The 17,931-nt window shown below is 35.2% G+C and overlaps 1 protein-coding gene across 11 annotated transcripts in view; it reads right to left on the minus strand.

The window, feature by feature from the left end:
- Positions 1-17,931, minus strand: part of DMD (dystrophin) — a 2,654,855-nt gene that overhangs the window by 1,114,944 nt on the left and 1,521,980 nt on the right. The window lies entirely within an intron of this gene.

Here is a 17,931-nt window from a genome sequence, read left to right on the forward strand (position 1 = left end):
GTTAATTTGGGTCCACACATGCTACCACTTTATGAAGTTTAACGCAAATTTTAGAAAACTGATATGATGTAAATGACTTTTTACCCAGTAGAGAAGGCTGTAGGATATTAACAAGTTTAATATCATATTCACTAATCTTACTCCAGAATACTTTTTTCAAACATTCACTAATTATAGAAGCATTTGTCTCTTGTATTCTCTTTTGAACCAGTTTTGTCCTCCTACTGGCTCTCCAATTACTGTGTTAAATAAAACCTACCATCGATTCAGTATGATTTACATGAAAATTATGTTTCCTTATAAAAATTCACTTTGCCAGTAGGTGGTGGGATTATGAATTTTCTTTGATTTTATTATTCAAAACTTCAGTATATTCTGAAAAAAATTAAACATTTAATTGGAAAAATGGTGGGATTATGAATTTCCTTTGTACTTTTCTCTATTATTCAAAACTTCTTCAGTATACTCTGAAAAAATTAAGCATTTAATTGGAAAAAACACGTGCTGTATGAAAATCTGTTTAGCTTCATGTTGCCTTATGTATGCAAGATGTTACATATCATACAAAAGAATCTAACTGACTAAAGATAAAACAGGTTTGCGATCGATAGTGTTTTCCTTTTCTCTTCCATCAGCAGCACAGTAATATACAATAAGGAAATAAACTTCAGAAATATGAAATGTGTATACATATTGAAATGTGCTTATTGTGAATGTGATGAGAAAGGCAAGTCAAGACAGTGAGAGTTAGGTTGATTACACTGCATTCTCACACTACAAATGAAAGAGTAGCAAATATTGGCTAAAATTCAATAACTACCACAGCCAAGATACATACTATAATTTGAACATTGATTCCATTTGAGAACCTTTCTCCTCAGGCACCATCAAGACAGATGCCAATAATTAGTAGTTCAGCCAGGGGTTGGACCGCAAATAACAACTTGAGCAAAGTACAGAACACCCTCCACATTTGCTTCAGCACTGACTGTTTTGAATACTCCCTGATGGCCAGACTCACTTGTTTTCACCTTTGAAATGAGTCAGTTTTCACTGAATCCTGTCGGGTGCTGAGCCACCAGCAGAAGTGAGATGTGCAGTCTGATGACTCATAGTTGCAAGCCACTAAATATTGCCGATTTCACACATTTTTTCCCTTTGCAAACTTTTGAGAAGGGGGAAGGGTGTGAGGAACTGCATATAAGGAACGTCTGTAGTTTCTTTCTTTCCTTTTTTTTCTTTCTTTCTCTCTCTTTCTTTCCCTTTCTTTTGTTCATTCGTTCGTTTTTTGTTTGTTCGTTTGATACAGAGTCTTACTCTGTCACCCAGGCTCAAGTGCAGTGGTGCTATCTTGGCTCACTTCAGCCTCTGCCTCCTGGGTTTAACCAATCTTCCTGCTTCAGCCTCCTGAGTAGCTGGGACTACAGTTGAGTGCCTCCACGCCAGGCTAATTTTATTATTATTATTAGTAGTAGTAGTAGTAGTAGCAGTAGTAGTAGAGATGGGGTTTCACCATGTTGGCCAAGCTGGTCTCAAATGACTGGCCTCAAGCAATACTCTCCCCTCAGCTTTCCAAAGTGCTACAATTACAGGCTTGAACTACCATGCTTGGCCAGGAGCACCTATACTTTCTACCTCAAAAACATAGCCCCCTACACCTATTCAACAGATTATACTGTTACTTTTGATCTTGAACTTCTTCTCTTAATTGTAAAAGCCTGGAGAACATTTAAAGCTGTTTACACATCTATTTTCTAAATCAGAACACCGGCTATGAACTCTACTTTTGAAATGGGATGAGAGAATGGAAAGAAAAAAGGTTGGGAGAGGAGCAGAGCGGGGAAGGAAAGGTGATCTCCAGTCCTTTTTCCTCCCTTCTCTGCTCCAACTCACTTTTCCAATCAGTTTTTAAAATAAGTATTATTTATTCTCCTACAAATGTTCCAAGTTTACTAATTATAAAAATCTCATGATGCCTTATTAAATAGGGCAAGTTTGACATTGCAAAGCAATACTAACAAAATATCTAATTCAAAAATTTCAAAATGCACACATATGTAATTTGAAGTTACATGTAATTTTGTATTACACGTGTGTAATACAACAAGCACATGTAATAACCAATACTTATGTAGCACAATGTTATATGTGACATATGTTGTTATGCTATGTACATGTGTACATGTTATGTAACATGTGTTACACATGTAACATGTGACTATCAATTTCATGTGTAACATCAATCACACATGTGAAAGCACACATATGCAATTACACACATATGCAATTTGAAATTTTCTAATAGTCATATTTTTAAAAGCGAAATGAAGTAGGTAATTTAATTATATATTTTACTTAATCACTTTAACATGGAATAAATGAGAGTTTAATTCCTTTCTGGTTCTAAGTATTCAAACCCTGGGATGTGTGTTACACTTAGTGCCCATCTCAGTTAGTACTAGTCACATTTTAAAAGCTCCATATCTTAATGTGGCTAGTGGGTACTGAATTGGATATCGCAGCTCTAAAGAGAGACCTAACATTGTGATTTTTATTGTCAGGAAAATCTGAAAATCATTTGTCTCCTTGGATGAGGCATCAGGTTTCACTCCTTGCAAACGCATCTCTCTCACTAACAAAGCCTGGATTAGTTCAGTGTTGACGTCATGCTGCTACGAGCTCACAATGCTGTTAGCGTTCACAGAAATAGGACACAGTGGTTCACCCCCTATCTGTAGGGGATGCAGTCCAAGACCCCCAGTGGATGCCCAAAACTGCAGATAGTACTGAGCCCTATATATACTATACATACTTTGATAAATTTTAATTTATAAATTTGGCACAGTTAAGAGATTAACAACCATGAATAAAGGTAGAACAGTAATAGCAACATATTGTAAGGAAAGTCATGTGAATGTGAGCTTTCTCTCTCTTTCTTAAAATATCTTATTGTACTGTACGCACCTGTTTTCAGAGAGCAGTTGACCACCGGTCACTCAAAATGAGGAAAGCAAAACTATGGATAAGTGGGAATTACAGTACTTCAAAGTGAAGCAGATCACAGGAATTTTGAAAATATGATAAAATATTTTGTTCCACCATTGTGCAGACATACATTCGTGTCTACATCATTACCACCATCTGTGGTTTCCCTTTAAGGGTGGAAGTATTTATATGCAAAGTCAAAACCACCCTAACCAGGAGGCCATACTTAGATTACCTTCTGGAAAGTTACTTAACTCTCTGAAATTTGAATTTAAATAAAGAGTAGAATTCTTATTTCATTTGGGTTTTGAGAACTATATCAGGAGCTCAGTATCCTATGAATGAAATAGTGATCATGTAAACACAGCCAAAGATTGTCTAGGGAAAATGCTGAAGGGAACTTGCTGAATCCACTATAGTTCTTCTTTCTTACCATTCCATTGATGGGCTGCCCCACTTCTTATTCCCTGGCATCTGCTCTCTGTCCCTTTCTGATTGTGAGTACAGTCAACAATGATACAGGCAAAGGCATTCACTTATCTATTTAAGAATCCAGAGCAATGATAGGATTAGACTTCCAAGTTCTTATAAGTCAAAAGGTACAAATCTCTAAAAACTGCTGAATGAGTATCGAAGTGTTGGCAGTTATGACAGAATTTTTATTTTCAAAAGAGAAATTTAAGTCAGGGATATCACTATACAAATATCCTTTTATTTCCTTTTGGGAGCTCTATAAGAAGCCATACTTGTTTCACTGCTGGATCGCTATTTCCTGGAATAATATTTGTCACACAGTAGGCCAACCAATACTTGTTTAATTTGTAAATTGAGAGAGTTGCTTGGCAAAATTCAACCCTCTAAAAGTATGTGAGCGTTACCACTCTGCAGTACAGTCTCCTTTGGCAGCAAGAGCTCAGTATTTGATTTTGAGAGAGCTGAGAATGATATGCAAAACAGCATTAGTTCCTTCCCTATATTTTTAATTAGAGTAGAGCTGTCTTTTAAAATAAGACTCCTGAGTACTTTATGATCACAGTAAATCCATCTTAATCATATTTACTGATTTATTTTGAGGCGGAAAACATATACAACACCTTCAGATGGATGCTGAAGTAGAAATAAGCCATTTAAAAATGGTTGTCATGTGGAATGTCTGAGAAGAAAATAAGTATCACAAAATGACAAAATCTATTAAATATCTGTCTCAAATGATGGCTTGAAGTTGCACTCTTCCAAGCAGGCTAAACTACAGTTTTCCTTTAAAGTTCTAACCATAATTATAATGGAAAAACCTAGAAAACATACAGCAAACCGTAAGTATCCTAAACAAACTTAAATCTTGAAAAGTGCAAGTCTCATCCCCACACGCCTCTACTTAAACACATTCAGCAACTGTAGTTTATAGGCTAAAACACAGACTTGTCTACCATGTAATGTCCTTTGCAAAGTGCTCCCAGCCTACCTGTCTAGCCCCTCCTATCTGCCACCTGGCGGTCTGGGCGCCCAAAGCTTTTGCCACTTAATATTGGTTGCCATTCTCCAGGCTGGCTTTTCCAGACTGCATTTCTCTAAAACTTTTAAAAAACAGTTATTATGGAATTTTAAAACGATTACATACTATACCATAACTTTGAGGTTTATGTATCTATCTCTCCCTGCACTAGACTGGCTTCCTTGAGTGTTGGAAAATTGATTGATTCCTTATTCCCTCAAATGAAGGCAGGCATCGGCCTCCCTGACTGAGGTAGGGTCACTGCACAGTATTATTTTCCTCAATGTTGAAAGTCTTGGTCTGCAGCACTGTCCTGAAACTTAAGAAAACTATGTTGAATGAGCCAAAGAAGGCTGATATTCATGGAACAGTAATTTTAAGAGAAAACAGATTTGCCTGTAGGGAACCATGTCTTATGGTAGGGTTTTCTCTTATGGGAGGCAATTGCTAAATCCTTGGCTATGATATTCTAAGGGCTTCTGCCCTGTGGAAACCAAGATGCTTTCTTAGAGAACATCAGCCCTTGCTTCACACAATCCAATGCTCATGTCCTCCATGTGAAAGCTGCTTGCTAATTTCTTCTGTCACCTCAGTAACCTATGTCTTAGAGTGTTATAGAATCCCCCAAATCCATATTTCAACAGATTAACATGAGAGTAACAATGCAATTGAAGGTACTTTTTAAAATATAAAGTGCCTTGTTATGTTATAACCACTCTTATTATCATCAACAACCCTAACATCATTGCCAATAATACCTCCTTTTAACATCCTTATTTTAATACACTATGGGTCAAGTTATAATCATATTAATAAATACATTATGTCTCAACTTTACTGATGACAACATAGAATAATTTTAATTAGAGTTACACTCATCACTAAATACCATTTTATGAATAAAAGAAGTTTCATTTTCATCACTAACTATACTTCAGGTCTCCTAGGAAGACCTTGTCCTGTAGTGAATGGTATTATTCTTTTTATTCGTTTCCTCAAAACGTACTAGGCAGAGCCATGAGTTAATGTTTTTGGCTTAATATTTCTAACTTCTAGCTGATGAACAGTAAATAAACACACACACACACACACACACACACACATATATAGTGTTTGAATTCGAGTCTGTCTTCACTTATTAGCTTTATGATTTGGGATAAGGCATTTAACCTTTCTGAAATTTTTGTGTAAGATTTATAAGAATACTTTTCCACCTATCTTGCTGGGAGTATTTCAAAATCACATGAAGTAATAATCCTGGTAGTTTTTAAACAGCATGCACAAGCAAGGCACTAAGCCAATGTTATAAACTATTGCAATTAAATAAATCTTGTATTATGTATTTCTGTGCATATTTTTGTAAAGTTGATTTTGTAACATCTCAAATTATTAATTTTCTGAACTGGATTCTTATTTTTCTAAAACTTATACTTCCTTACACTCACCATATTATGACCTTATGACACTTGACCAGAAATAACACAACACACACATACATATACGTACTGTGTTAGACCTTGCATTGCTCTAAGGAAATACTGAAACTGGGTACTTTAAAAAGAAAAGGGATTTTCTTTTGACTTATGATTCCACAGGATGTACAGGAATCATGCCACTTGCATTTACTTCTGGTGAGGGCCTCAGAAATTTCACAACCATGGTGGAAGGCAAAGGGGAGAGCAGGAATGAGATCGGGGTTGAGGTTTCAGACTCTTTTAAACAACCAGACCTCGCATGAACTAACTTCTCACTAAAGGAATAGGGCTAAGCTATTCATGAAGGATTCACCCACATGATCTAATCACACCTATCAGGCCCCACCTCCAACACTGGAAACCACATTTCAATATGAGGTTCTGAGGTAATAAACATCCAAACCTCCCCCCAACACACACACACACACACACACACACACACACACACACACACACAATTAAAACAAAAAAAATCGATGAAACATCTATTTATGATGAATGCTGATATTTTCTATTTTGTTTCACTGAAAAACAAAGTCTTGTGGTGATCCACAAATTGAGTTTATGATTCACAGGTTGGAAAACACTATCATACTAGATATAAAAATGAAATAAGCAAAACAAAACCAACAATAAAATTAAAAATATCCTCAGCATTATTTTTTGCCACTTCTTTCCATGAATCCACACTCTTACCAAAAGTGCCTCTCATATCGTCATGATCATATTACAAGTTTTTCTGACATAATCACTTTTCTACATTTTCTCATTTTCATGTATTTATACATCTCTTACTTATTTTCCTATCACTCTCTCTGTGAAGCTTTCCCAATTCTTCTAGCTAGTTACTTTTTGGGTTGCCTCTTCTCTGACTCACTCCATGGTGTACTGACCTGCATTATACCTATTAGGTGCTATTTTTATGGCTTAAATGTTCATCTGCTAATTATACCACTTAGATGTTTCAATTATTTAAATGCCCATCAATTTCAGCAAATTTTGGATTATTTGTGAATAGATTAGGATTGTATCGGTTTCAATATCCTGAGCATCTAGCACAGAGTCTGACACAGAGCAGCCCCAAAACTAAAAGTTTGCTGAATAAATGTGATGATTTTAAAAGTTGGGTAAAATGTAGGGAAGTGTCAAAGGACACAAGATGTCCAGGTGCTCTAAGATAAAGGTAATCTCCCTGGTGTGATTCCAACCTGTGTAGCTGTTCTCTTGAGCAGTAGCTGTTTATCTCCATCTGCCTTCTCTCCCACCTAAGCATGTGCCACCACCCAATGGAAGATTCGATGGACATGGACATGAGCCCCTTGAGATCCCAGAACTATCTTGTCAGTTGTGAACTAAACGCCAACAAAGATTATCATTTTAAGGTGGATAATGATGAAAATGAGCACCAGTTATCTTTAAGAATGATCAGTTTGGGGGTTGGTGCAAGGGATGAACTACACATTGTTGAAGTAGAGGCAATGAATTATGAAGGCAGTTCAATTAAAGTAACATTGGCAATTTTGAAAATGTCTGCATAGTAAATGGTTTCCCTTGAGGGCTTTGAAATAACACCACCAGTGGTCTTACAGTTGAAGTGTGTTTCCGGGCCAGTGCATATTAGTGGACAGCACTTAGTACCCAAGGAGGAAGATGCAGAGTCAGAACACATGAAGATGAGGAGGATGTGAAACTCTTAAGGATATCTGGAAAGCGATCTGCCCCTGGAGGTGGTAGCAAGGTTCCAGACAGAAAAAGTAAAACTTGCTGCTGATGAAGATGACAATGATATAATGATGATGAAGAGGAGGAGGAAACTGAAGAAAAAGTGCCAGTGAAGAAATCCATACAGGATACTCCAGCCAAAAATGCGCAAAAGTCAAATCAGAATGGAAAAGACTCAAAACCATCAACACCAAGAAAAAAAGGACAAGAATCCTTCAAAAAAATAAGAAACACCTTGAAAACACCAAAAGGACCTAGTTCTGTAGAAGTCATTAAAGCAAAAATGCAAGCAAGTATAGAAAAAGGTGGTTCTCACATGGACATAGAGGCATCACACATTGGGGTCTGCTGGGGGTTGGGGGGACTAGAGGAGGGATAGCAGGGGGTAGGGAGATAGGGGAGGGATAACATTAGGAGAAACACCTAATGTAGGTGTCTGTGGGATGGATGCAGCAAACCTCCATGGCATGTGTATACCTATGTAACAATCCTGCATGATCTGCACAGGTAACCCAGAACTTAAAATATATAAATTTAAAAAAGGTGGTACTCTTTCCAAAGTAGAAGCGAAGTTCATCAATTATGTAAAGAATTGCTTCTACATGGCTGACCAGGAGGCTGTTCAAATCTATGGCAGTGGAGGAAGTCTCTTCAAGAAAACAGTTTAAACAATTTGTTAAAAATTTTATATTTTATTTCATTGCTGTAACAGTTGATATCTGGCTGTTCTTTTTATAATGCGGAGGGAGAACTTTCCCTGCCATGTTTGATAAATGTTGTCCAGGTTTCGTTGCCAAGAATGTGTTGTCCAAAATGCCTGTTTAGTTTTTAAATATGGAACTCTACCTTTTGCTTGGTTTTAAGTAGGTATGGAATGTTACAATAGGACATACTAGTAGTAGTAGTCAGACATAGAAATGGTAGGGAGACAAAAATATACATGTGAAATAAAACTCAGTATTTTAATAAAGTAAAAAACAAAGATAAAGGTAATCATGGAAGAAGATTCATCTCTTGGGTGCAACAACTAGGGTAGCCTCCCAAGCCCTGTTCCTTGTAATAGTAGTAGTGATCAGTTTCACTGCTATGGTTTGGATGTTTTTCCCTCCAAAACTAATGTTGACATTTAATTGCCATTTTGACAGTATTATGGGGTGGAACCTTTAAGAGGTGATTAGGATTGAGGGCTCTACCCTCACGAGTGGGTTTGCTTCCCTTATAAAAGTGGGAGTTCAGTCCCGTTTTGATCTTTCTTGCCCTCTAATCATCTATCACGTGATGACTTATCAAGAAGACCCTCGCTGGAGGCTGACACTTTGATGTAGGGCTTCCTAGTCTCCAGAACTGTGAGCCAATACATTTTTCTTCATTATAAATTATTACCCAGTCTTAGGTACTTTGTTACAGCAGAACAAAATGTATTAAGAGAGTCACCTACTTATATTTTCTGAACATCATTACAATTCTATTTCAAAATTTCTGTTCCTAATGCTATCCCAATGAGACTATAAAAGATCTCAATAGTTCAGCCACTTTTCAATGAAATTATCTTGGGTGGTCTTGTAGTGGGGTTAAATTGCCCTGACCATTCTTCAAAGGATAGCCCTGTATATAAGATTAAATTTGAAAATTCCTATAAACTATCAGTTGAATGAATTTTCCCATTGTAGCATATATCTTAATCATATGTTCATAAACCTCCATTAAACCAGGCTGCACAGTTTATTTTTTAACAATTGCATTGTTATAAACTTACAGTTGTTTCAGCAATCTGTTATTAGTATTTAAAAGTACATATATTGTCCTTTTGTAAATACATACGACAGCCATAAATTATTAAAAAAAAGAAATTCAAGGATAAAATGTTTGAAAAGTATGTTATTTAAAATTAGCAGTAAAATTGGATTTTCAAATAAATCCATGTTAACTAGGATTTACAATACAATATAAGCCTGTACTATTAGTTGTAAAGCCAGGATTTGGAGAACTATGCTGCCACATTAAATTTATTCATTTTCACAGCCTGCAGACATTTTAATGTCTGAGTAGCAATAAGAACAAATTACCAAAAAAACTTTTAATAGGGTATAATAAATTAAGACTGAATGGAAATGCAAACGTGGGTACAACAGGACAAAATTATGAAACTCATATAATGATCCAACAACACTTAGAGTGTGAAAACAACATTGGTATTCCGGGATATATGACCACACTTGATCCTAATTGTTTTTCTCTTGTCAAATAGAAATTGCACATCAATCTCAAAGTATTACAAACTGTTCATTACATGCAAATGGTTATGTTCTGCAGGCTCTCCAAGGGGACTCAACCTTCTTTTCAAAAGGAGCCAGGCTAGAAGCAGAGTTTATCTAATGACAGTATGTATCCATTAGAGTTCCTCATTTATAAGCAGCAGAGACTGCTTCTGATTCCCAAAGTCATGTTTTCCCAAGTGAGACTAGGTGTGCCAGAGGTATAATAAAGGACTGTCAATTAGGGGGCACAAAAAATAATAGCTGGAAAGACAATCCGCCATTCGTCCTAGGCCAGATCCAGTACTTTCTGGAGTATTTACTTAATGCACTTTGCTTTAGATGTTTTGCCTTAAGATGTTGAACTCATGAGACTGTGAGCTCATAAAGAGAAAAGGGGCTTTAAGTCAGCTCTGTATTCCTAGTGGTAAGTAGTATCTGCTTTGCACACAGTAGGTTCACACTAAATGTTCATTACGTGGATTTTTGTATTTAACATATGTTCCAGTGGGTAAGAGAATGGTGCCATTATATTGTTAAATTATCAGAAAATGTGAGAATTTTAAGTACTCTGTACACAGAAGAGGTGAAGGAAGCCTGATGTAAAAGAGAATGTCTTGGCTATGAAAAGGCAGAAAGACAAACGTGGGGATCATTTGTCTCAGCTAATACAATAAAAATACGATTTTTAAATTTATTTATTCATTCTACTGAATATTACATTTTCAATATATTAATAATTTTTTCTATGTACTGAGGTATATTGGTGATCAAGAAAGACAAAGTACCCAAAACGTTTTCATTCTAATGGAAAAGATAGATAATAAACATGCAAACACATACTACAGTTTCAGCAAGTGACAGTGTTATGAAGAAAGTTAAGCAGCTCTCTCAGAAAGAGATCAATTTTGTGTGTGTGCATGTGTGTGTATGTCTGTATTTTCTTTAAGATGGGGGAGTTACAAAAGGCACATCTGTGAAGACAAAATTGGAGCACAAGTATATATGAAAGAAAGCGTACAAATATTCTGAGAGGGAGTAGATTGGGACATGGTGAGAAACTGGAGATAGGGTAGAGCCCTTTGGTAGATAGAAAAGCAAGTTTTAAGGTAGAAACAAGCATTCGAGTGAATAGTTAGAAGGTATGTGAGAAAAAACACCAAGATCAGTATAGCTCGAACATCCTCCTTGCAAAATATTATTTCATGAAAATTACTTCCATTAACTTTAATCTTACATTTCATTAAACAACAATTTCTGTTTCCCATTGCTTCCATAATGATGTGAGCAGTTTTTTTTTTTTTTTTTTTTATCCAATTTAGAATCTGCAATCAGTATGCTTCTTGTTTTTTATAGGATCTTACTCTTGATAATCTCATGCTCTAAGAATGGGATTCCCTTAGGGATGACATGTCTATCATGCATTTTAAGCAGTTCTTTACTACTTTGGTTATTATAGTAAGTTGTGTTTTTCATTATTGCTTCTTTCCAATAAAGTATCAAAATCTGTCATCTCCTTTTTTTTTTGGTCATCAGGCTGGAAGGCAGTGGTGCGATCTCTGCTCACTGCAACCTTCACCTCCCAGGTTCAAGCAATTATCCTGTCTCAGCCTCCCAAGTAGCTGGGACTACAGGTGCATGCCACCACACTCAGCTAATTTTTGTATTTTTAGTAGAGATGGGATTTCACCATGTTGACCAGGATGGTCTCAATCTCTTGACCTTGTGATCCACCTGCTTGAGCCTCCCAAAGTGCTGGGATTACAGGCTTGAGCCACCTCACCCAGCCAAAAATCTGAAAAATTATCTAATTATTTTAATATACTCATTTCTGAAAGACACACTTGATGGGCAAGGATTTAAGGCCCCTCTCTGAATTTCAACACAGTACCAAACTCCCAGTAAATCTGTTATTTACCACTTCTGAAAAGATGTATGGGAGCCAAAAAGTTGCAGAGGAGTTTCTAAGCAGCAATAAAAGGCTAGCAATATTTACACAAGGATGACTTGCCCAACAATTTAACTGTATTAAGAGACTTAACTCTCATGCCACTACCAGCTAATAACTTTGAAAAGCTCATTTTAAAATGTATTCCCACACTTATACATTGCTGTAACCTTAAAGTAAGTAACTAGAGACAAATTCTCTTAGCAGTAAATTTTCCTGCTGATTCCCTTATGCTAGTGTACGTCTTCTAGTTACAGAAACCAGGATAGCTTTGCGACCACAAAACAAAATCTTATGAAATTTTATTACTGCTCGGGAAATATAAAGGACAAGCAATGGTATGAATTATTCTTAACATTAGGGTCCCAGTGAAGGGCAACAGATGGTAGAAATATTTACTCAAGTGATTTTTCCATCAAAGTTTCTATCAGCATTTGAATCTCAGCAGTGCGGCTGTTAAGAAGCGGTCAAACTCATCAAACAGCTGGTGAAATCAACACTGTAAAAATTGACTATATAGAAAATATACTTGTATCTGATTTTTTAAAATATCATATGACTTTTTCTAGATATCCTTTAATTCAATCTGTATTAATATACATCCATTTATCTCCTATAGAGTTCTTAGAGGGAGTAGATTACCAATTAGGTATATACAATAAAATACAGTAAAATTATTGTACTAAAAAATACAAAAACTCATTCTCTGTAGCAGATACTGTCAGTGACCTATGCACATGTATTCAGCAGTCATCGTTTTTGTACAAGTCAATGTCCTTTCAATGGCAGTACCTGTTATATAAGGGCTTTCTGTGCTGCAAGTGCTGAAAGCAGGGCAAGAAGAATAAGAAAATCTGGGTATTTCCATTAAGAGGAAGACAGTCTTTTCATGGACTTGCCTGTCTCAAACTTTTGAGCAGGAGTCACTCCAACTCCATTGTGCTCTGTGAATCTAAACTCTTCAGAATTGGGTCTTTTAAAAAGTGCTTTGGAATTTTCTTCAATCGCTAATAACCATGGTAAGGCAGAGCTGAAGAGCAGCTAAACTTGTCTTTGACATTTCTGTACTCTTTTTTTGCCTTCTCTCCTCAACTCCAAAGCACAAGTGCTCTCTTTCTTTCCCCTTTTGTTCCTCATCTGAGAGATCACAGCAGGGTTCCCATGTTATAACTACATGCTTTATAGGTAATTTTCCATTCTCTCTGAACATTTCACATTTGAGAAAAGAGTGTAAATTTCTTAAATAGAATATGACTTTAAACTATACTTTTTTAAAGATTTGATGGTGGGACCATGTGAAAATTAAAATATGACATATGTAATCCATATTTCTGTATGCTCAACCATGATGAATGTTTATTACTATATCACAAAGTAAACAACCAATTGGCTTAACTTTAACAAGACAATTTTTTTTTTGCTAAAAACAGCAGTTTATTAATGTCAAAATAACACATTGATATTTCACTCCCCATGTTTGCTTAAGATTTGTTGATATAAAGCCTAAAAGACTGCATCTAAACAATACCACGACTATTTATGTCTTGAGGTCTCTCTCAAGTGGAATACCTTAAGACTTTAGGGCCTCATGCTTGTATATCCATGACAATATTCTTTAGAAAATCCTGGTCAGTTTTAATATTGTTCATTCAGCAGAATTACTTCATAAAACAGATGCCATTTCCAGTAATAAAAAAATTCAGCTGGTTTAAATACTGAATCTAATGGTGATGGTTACTGTTTCTAATGACAACTACAAAAACTTTCCATCTCATTCAATTATAGCCCATGTTAAAAAATTTTTTATTTCCTAGTCTATAAGAACATGCTAGATTTAAATGTTAGGACCCTTTATAATTTCTACTTTCCTATTTTCACTGAAGGTACTTGATGGCACATAAATTCACTCTGTCACTATATGAGCTAACATTATTTGTGTCACTTTCCTTCATGGTGTTCAGCTTTTCCTTTGAAAACTCCCATTAACATTTCTTCTTGTTACTAAGAAAATGAGTAGGCAGAAGTGTCAGCTATCTGAAACAGATTCATTTGGCTGAATTGGAATTTTCCTCAATTCCTAATCCAAGAGCTATGCTTTGAGAAGAAATTATACTACATAAAAATGAAGTTTTATGAAATTTCCAGGTTGGTTTTTCTGCATTGTGGATGTTTAGAGACAATAATTCAGTAAATAAATTTTAGTTTGTATTGATATGAACTAATCATTTATGATGAGTGATTAGTTATAACAGGAGCTTACATTTAATGAGTACTTTGTGAAAGATGCTATTTCAAGTGGCTTTATACACATCTCATTCATATTTCTATTTTAGAGAAGAGAAAGCAGAGATATGAAAAGTATTAAGATATTTTCACAAGATTCTACAACTATTAAGCTAAAGGAGCTGGGATTTGAATCCAAGCTTTCTGAGTACTGTGCTGAACCTCTTAACCACGCTTTTAAACTATTAGAGCCTAATGTGGGTTGTCGCTATTTTAGTGGATGATAAAACTTTGTATATGCACTCAATTACTGGTTGTTTAATGAATAAATTAAGAGATGATGATATCATTAAATGACTTTATTAATAAACCAATTTGAGTGGCATATAACATGATTGATATTTTCTCGGGTAAAAGTGTGATTTTTTTAGAGAGGTTCTTCATAGTGGTGTGGTATAGTGCTTTGCAATATCTTCAAACAGCACTAATTCATATATTTAATTTTGTCATTTACTTGTGACAGAGAAAAAAATAATACAGTGCACAGAACCAGACTATCTTTCTGCTGTTATTGGCAGTCACTATATTCTGAATGACAACACTAAGTCTCAGTTAAAACACTAACTTCTCTTTTCTAAGTGAAAAAAATATGATGTGATTTGATAGAAGTATATATGAACAAGTTTACAACACATACCTATTTATTTCATATCTCAAAATTGTTTCTTTCCGGAAAATTATACATATGAGGCTTCAAGCTCCATTGTGCTTCTTCGTTATTTGCTTAGTATATGTGCTGCTTGGTTGATTTTTTTCACAGTAACCATTACTGGCTCATGCCAAACAATTGTCTGCTAACAGACACTGTCTACATCCTGTTTTCTAAAATAATATTATAGTAAATATTTAAACTCATTATGCTATTCATTATTAATCAATCAACAAAGGCCAAGAGAGATGAAATTACCAAAGCTTTGATTTGCCTTATTGATGACAGTGTCTTACAGGGTTTACTTGACCCAGTTTAAGACAATTACAATTGAAAGATAACCTAAGACGTATTATGTGTGTGTACATGTATGTGTGTACACACGTGTATGCATGTATGTGTGCACATATTCATATGCATGATTTTGGACATAAAATAACCAGGAAAGAAATAACTGTTTGGGGGTTTTGTGATATCAATCACAGCTCTTTTCTGAAAGAATTTTCCTTGGACATCTAGAATGATTTTTCTTATTTCATCTATAGCTTGAGAAAGAAATAGAGTAAATAAAATAGCTTTTAAAAAATTCTCCCATCACTTCTCGGCCTTTTGGCTAAGATCAAGTGTAAAAACTCTCCCATTGGTCAGGCACAGTGGCTCATGCCTGTAATCCCAGCACGCTGGGAGGCTGAGATGGGCAGATCACCTGAGGTTGGAGTTCAAGACCAGCCTGACCAGCATGGTGAAACCCCATCTCTACTAAAAATACAAAAATTAGTCCAGGATGCTGGTGGGGGCCTGTAATCCCAGCTACAAGGGATGCTGAGGCAGGAGAATTGCCTGAAGCCTGGAGTCAGAGGTTGCAGTGAGCTGAGATCATGCTATTGCACTCCAGCCTGGGTGATAAGAGGAAAACTCCATCTCAAGAAAAAAAAAAATCTTCAATTGAGGAGGAAAGTTGTGATAAAATGTTCATCAATTTCAACTAAACCATATTGTTAAGAAATGAGGACCATTAGACAGTCTCTAGAAATTTAAAATTATGATATATCTTCAAAATTGTGTAATGATAATGTATTAACAGATCAAATTACATCAAAATAGTTTGTTATGGACTTGTTGCCAAGTTGGAGTAAAGGAGGCCAGACTTAACCTCCTGCGTGAAACACTTAAATAAAAAACAGGCAAAATACATACTACAATGGTTTTCAACACATTGAGCATCAGACATTGAAGGACAGTGATCCCTGCCAGGAAGCTTTCTTGTGTTACAAGATGAAACTAAGAGTTTCAGCAGCCCAAGGTTGACTAACGATCGCAGGTAAAATACCACAGAGGAGATATATACACAGAGAAAATTCTACAGATCTCCAGAAAGCTTTATTTTATTCTTCAGCTGAACCTTGATTAGTTCATGTATGTGAGAAAACCACTCAAAGCTAAGGAAAGAACTATGCAAAAGAATTAAAGGGAACAATCATGAGAGCTTACATGTGGCTAGGAAAACCACCTGTTCCCACTAGCCCCAGTGAAAAATGTTATCATTCATAGGGCAACAGAGAGAGCACTCAGAAGGGTTTTGTCTCAATAGTGGGGAAATAGTAGCCCTAAACTTATACTGTTCTGGTCATAGCTAACAAAGTATAATAGGAAAATTCTCAAAAGATCAAATTGTTTCTAAGTAAATTAACTGGATTCTAGAACAAGGGTTAAGAATATGTATTTCAATATATTTTAATTTATTTGAAGTATCAAGCACTTAACAAGTTAAATTCACAGTGTCTGGCTTACAATCAAAAATTACCAGTCATCCAAAGAAGCAGTAAAATAACACCCTTAATGAGGAGAAAAATAAATCAATTTAAATTAACCTGGAGTAGATACAGATGATAAAATTAGTAGAGAAGAATATTCTAACAGTTATTTTATCTGTATTCCATACCAGCAAGAAAGTAGATAAAAGACTGAGCATGTTGAGTAGACACATGGAAGAAAAAAAAAAAAAAAGACCCAAATTATACTTCTAAGAGATGAAAATATCTGATGTTAAAAATATATACTACATGGGATTAGTCATAGATTAGACTTTGAAAAAGATTAGTCAATTCGACAATAAAGGTTATATAAAATGAATTATAGAGAAAAAAGACTAAAACGAAAATGAACATAACATCAATGAGTAGTGGGGCAGCTTTAAGGAGCCTAATAAATATGCAAATGGAGTCCCATTTTTTAAAAAGTATGGCTGAAATGTCTCTAAATTTGATGAAATATTAAATACACAGATTCAAGAGCTTAACTGATTTCAAGAACAAGAAATATGAAGAAAACTACCCCAAGTTAAGTCAAAACAAATTACTTGATCATAAAAGCACTCCCTGATAAACCTTCTACATACAAATCTCCATTTTACAATGACTTTCCAAGAAACCCAACCTGAAACACGTTCCAAAATCCATAGTGAACAACTATCTTCCAAAGAGTAGAATGGAAGGACTTTTATAAATTCTATGTTACTTGATTTTTTTTCACAATAACCACTAATTTTATAATAAAAATATAGATCAAAATACATAACTACCTCGTGCTGGGTATCATTAACAATTGCAAGGCGTTTCTATATCTCCTCCAAAACATTTTATATAACTCTAATATATTTCTGCCTCTTAGGCAGAGACCCCATTATGCCATATTAGTTCAAAATTCACTTCAGTGCTATTTAAAAAGTGTATCTTCTGTATTAAAGCAGACTGGGAATCCATAAATTTCCTCTATATACAAATGTCAATGCTGATGTGCATATAAGTTTGATTATGTATAATTATGCAAGATTTTAAAAATAGCTTATTATATACATAGGTGTTTAAATGCTTAACTCCTTAAATAAAAAGGCATATTCACTATGGAAACATATTTGAGAATGGATACTACTAAAGTCAAATGTGGTATTGCTTTTGTGAATGCAGAATTGGGAAATATCTAAACTATTTAATAAACTACTGGGTGTTTTTTGCCCTCATCTGTCTTAACCAGTATTTTCTGGCATTAAAAATTGGCTACAATTCAAATCCATTTGATTGACTATTGCAACATGAACAATTTGAGCTCAAAATGACACAAAA

Source organism: Saimiri boliviensis, chromosome X, assembly GCF_048565385.1.
Source record: "Saimiri boliviensis isolate mSaiBol1 chromosome X, mSaiBol1.pri, whole genome shotgun sequence".
NCBI lineage: Eukaryota > Metazoa > Chordata > Mammalia > Primates > Cebidae > Saimiri > Saimiri boliviensis.